This window comes from Camellia sinensis, chromosome 8 (assembly GCF_055761805.1).
Source record: "Camellia sinensis isolate YWXY chromosome 8, ASM5576180v1, whole genome shotgun sequence".
Lineage (NCBI taxonomy): Eukaryota > Viridiplantae > Streptophyta > Magnoliopsida > Ericales > Theaceae > Camellia > Camellia sinensis.
This window is the reverse complement of record NC_138968.1, coordinates 167,377,292-167,382,083: the sequence shown is the minus strand read 5'-3', so window position 1 is coordinate 167,382,083 and position 4,792 is coordinate 167,377,292. Positions and strand designations below refer to the sequence as shown.

The 4,792-nt window shown below is 41.4% G+C and overlaps 1 pseudogene across 1 annotated transcript; it reads left to right on the top strand.

The window, feature by feature from the left end:
- Positions 1 to 319: 319 nt before the first annotated feature.
- Positions 320 to 4,485, top strand: LOC145797300 (transmembrane 9 superfamily member 12-like; annotated as a pseudogene). The gene is made up of 3 exons (XR_014338661.1): positions 320 to 437; positions 1,236 to 2,099; positions 3,220 to 4,485. The product of XR_014338661.1 is annotated as a transmembrane 9 superfamily member 12-like (transcript).
- Positions 4,486 to 4,792: the final 307 nt, after the last annotated feature.

The following is a 4,792-nucleotide window of genomic DNA, read 5'->3' as shown; positions in this document are numbered from 1 at the left end:
TCGAATGGTGAATTGGCGGATTAGCAGATTGACAAATTGCGATTTGAACAGTTTTTGGCGGATTGACGGATTGAAGAATATTTTAACTAATTATCATACATTTACATAACATATAATACTAATTTGTATAATATTTTTAGATATATAACACAAAGTAATTTTACATAATATGTTTCATATATATATCTACTAATTTGTAATAAATTTCATATCTTAAATGTGTCTTACACTCATATTTACATTAATATTTCATCGGAGGTTAAAAACAGAGCCAAATGGTTCGGTTGTCAAATTATAAGTTTTAAAGTTTAAACAGCAGTTAACGTTTAGATCAAACTCAGAAAATTGAATATCTGTATTGATTCTAAAACCCTTGATCTCAGGCGAACAGAGTCGAATCGAACATGATTGTTGCTGAGTTACGCAATCTGCCACTGGTTCGTTCAATCTCTCTCTCTCTCTCTCTCTCTCTCTCTCTCGCCATCTATAGATCTATGAAGAACACAGTGATCACTTCACGTTCACCAAGGATCCTCTAGAGTGAAATTTCTCTAAAGTTTCCTAGAGTACTATATTGTGTGGTTGAGATTTACTGACAAGTCACATCAGAAAAATTGATGTGACTTGCCAGTAAATCTCAACCACACAATGTAGCACTCTAGGAAACTTTAGGAAAAAATCACTCTAGAGGATCCTTGCTCCACGTTTCTCTTTAACACAATAACTCTAACACGTTTGTTCTTCGCTTTGTTTATAGAGTTAGTGGAATTGTGTTTAGTTCTCTAATCTGGCTTTCAATTTTCTCTGCCCTCGATTTGAAGTGTTAGCTGTTGAATTTTCCTAGTTTGAAGCTTGCTTTTTTATTTTTTGGATTAGTTCATTGATCTGTAGATGAACAAATAATATTTTGTGTATTAAATCTTTATGTATATATTCCTATAGACATCCTCAGTGATATGTGTTTATATATTTGCTTGTATATGTAATTACATAAAGTATATTTTGGGGTAGGACTATTTGATACTTATTTATCTGAAATAGGCTGTGGCTGTTTGTATTCTATTGGTCAAACAATAGAACTGTACTTTTCTAGTTGAAAATAGTGATTTTTCTTTTCTTACATGATGCCAATTTTACCTTCTCTCTGGGAAGGGATGGTTGGAGATCCTCTTAATTGCTATATCCATTAGGTGAGATCAATTTGAAAGACTGATACGAAAATTTCACTTCTGCAGATTTGATGTGGAATAAACCTGCGAGCGTAAGCTTAGATTAAGAATAGTTTTGAGGGATCTGCTTTGTGTTCCTTTTTCAAACTCAATGGCTTCTTTGTTGATCCCAAAAAGGGCATATTGGGTAGCTTTCATTTACGCCGTTCTTGTTTCACATGCCAGCCATGGTTTTTACCTCCCGGGAAGCTACATGCATACATATTCAACGGGTCATGAAATATTTGCCAAAGTTAATTCATTGACCTCTATTGAAACTGAGCTTCCCTTCAGTTATTACACTCTCCCGTACTGCAAAACCACTGGGGGAATAAAGAATAGTGCTAAGAATCTTGGAGAACTCCTTATGGGAGATCAGATTGACAACTCTCCGTACCGTTTTCGAATGAACATCAATGAATCTGTATTCCTCTGCATTACAAGTCCATTAAGTGAGCACGGGGAAAGCTATTGAAACAGAGAACTTGTGATCTGTATCAAGTAAATATGATTTTGGATAATTTGCCTGCCATGAGGTTTGCTCAACAAAACGGAATTAAGATTCAATGGACTGGTTTCCTGTTGGGTGTACACCGCCAGATGGTAATGAAGACTATGTGATCAATCACCTCAAGTTCAGGGTTTTGGTTCATGTGTATGAAGGGGCAGGGGTGCAGATAATTGGTACTGGGGAAGAGGGTATGGGTGCAATTTCTCAAGCTGATAAGGAGGCGGCTTCTGGATATGAGATAGTCGGTTTTGAGGTTGTCCCTTGCAGTGTTAAACATGACCCCGATGTGCTGTCAAAACCCCATATGTATGACAATATCTCTGTAAACTGCCCGTTGGAACTTGACAAATCTCAGATAATAAGGGAGCAAGACAGAGTTTTCTGTTTATATTTACAAAAATTTAAAAAACTCAAATAAAAACTTGTTTGGTAAATTTTTTGATTTGTAAATCAGTGGTCTCAGTTTATAAATTTGGCGAAAAAAGGAAAACACAAAAAATGTGTTTTCATTTTGAGTTTTCAATTTTTTTTTTTTTTTTACCACCCAACACTAGTCACCACCCACCACAATTTTCCATCACCGTCTTCCGCCACCACCACCCACCCCCCATCCCCCACCACCACCTGCCACCACCACCCACCACCACCCACCTGCCACTCACTCGCCACCACCATCCACCCCTCGCCACCACCACCACCACCACCTACTTGCCATCCACCCGCCACTACCATCCACCGCTTGCCACCACCACCCGCCACCTACTTGCCACCACCACTCACCACCCACCTGCCACCACCCACCACTACTACCACCACTACTACCACCACCACCCACTCGCTACCACCTACCACCCGTTACCGTCACCCACCCACCGACCCACCACTACTCGCCACCACCCATCACCACCCGCCACCACCCATCACCACCCGCCACCTGCCACCTGCCACCACCACCCACCACCCGCCGCCGCCGCCACCACTACCACCACCACCCACTTGTTACCACCCATCACTCGCCACCGTCACCCACCATCACCACCCACCACCCATCCGCCACCACCCACCACCCGCCACCACCACCTACTCGCTACCACCCACCACCCGCCCACCCACCCACCCACCACCACCACCACCACCACCACCTGCTACCTACCCGCTATCCGCCACCCACCTGCCACCCCCACCCGCCACCACCACCACCACCACCACCCACTCGCTACCACCCACCACCCGCCATCGTCACCCACCCACCCACCCACAGCCACCACCAGCTACCCACCACCCACCGTCATCACTTTCACCGTCTTCCACCGCCACTTGCCGCCACTTGCCACCACTTGTTATTTCTCACTCTTTTTATATTTTTAAAATTTTTTAAACATTTTGTCAATTATCAAACGCGTTTGCAGTTTATGTTTTTCTAAAAATAAACAAAAAATAAACAAAAACCAGTTTATAAAATTTTTGTAAATATAATCTGAAAACGTAAACGTTACCAAACACACCCTTATGAAGTTGAATTTGTTAGGAGTGATATTAGATGGCCATCTCGATGGGATGCTTACCTGAAAATGAAAGGTGCTTGAGTCGACTGGTATTGTTTTTGTTATATTTTTACAAACAGTTAGAAGGGATTTGGCAAGGTACGAGGAATTGGACAAAGAAGCTCAAGCACAGATGAATGAGGAGCTTTCAGGCTGGAAGCTTGTCGTTGGCGATGTGTTCAGAGAACCAAATCACTCAAAGCTACTCTGTGTGATGATTGGAGATGGGGTTCAGATCAGCGGGATGGCTATTGTTACTATTGTATTTGCTGCCTTTGGTTTCATTTCACCAGCTTCTCGAGGAATGTTGTTGACAGGTATGATAATTCTTTATCTTTTCCTGGGGACTTTTGCTGGTTATGCTGGTGTACGTTTATGGAGAACGATCAAGGGGACTTCAGATGGTTGGAGGTCAGTTGCCTGGTTGGTTGCATGCTTCTTCTCAGGAATTTGTTTTGTTATCCTCACTGTGCTGAATTTTATTCTCTAGGGTAACAAAAGCATCGGTGCTATTCCCATTTCCCTGTATTTTATTCTCCTATCTCTCTGGTTCTGCATTTCAGTGCCACTAACCCTTTTGGGAGGTTTCTTAGGAACACGAGCTGAGCCTATTCAATACCCTGTACGAACTAACCAAATCCCAAAAGAGATCCCTGCATGCAAATATCCATCATGGCTTCTTGTTCTTGGGGCTGGGACCCTTCAATTTGGAACCCTTTTCATTGAACTTCTCTTCATCCTTACTAGCATCTGGCTAGGAAGGTTCTATTATGTCTTTGGATTCCTGCTTGTTGTCTTCTTTTTGTTGGTTATCGTTTGTGCAAAAGTATCTGTGGTCCTTACCTACATGCATCTCTGTTGAGGATTGGCAGTGGTAGTGGAAAGCATTCTATGCTTCAGGTTCCGTTGCTCTTTATGTGTTCCTGTACTCGATCAACTACCTGGTTTTTGATCTCAAGAGCTTGAGTGGACCTGTGTAAGCTATACTTTATATTGGTTATTCACTGATCATGGCCATTGCGGTCATGATGTGTACGGGGACTATTGGCTTCCTCATATCGTTTTATTTTGTCCATTACCTTTTTTCATCGGTGAAGATTGATTGAAAAGGTATATTTGCTAATCCTCATGGGTTGGTTGAAGTATCCTGGTGAGTGGGATCAATCCAAGATTTTGCATTTGCCAAATATGTCTGGATACACATCATGTTGCACCGCATTGAGAGGTTATTATATTTTCTCTACTTCCTTAGGTTTACAGATTTTTATACTATTGAAGTTGTGTTTTAGCTGTCTCATTCTCATTGCGTTCTGTGATGCAGTGGAAACTAGATGTAATCAATTGAACTTTATATCCTTGTATACTCTTTCGATTTTATGGTGAAAAGAAAGGTAGTTATATTGCTAATTGTGACTATATAATGCAGCCCTATCTCTCCCTTGACTGCTCCTGGCATGGATTCAGTAATGTGGTTTTTATTTCAAAATAAAAATCCAACATTATAATTTATAATTTTAAAATCATCACGG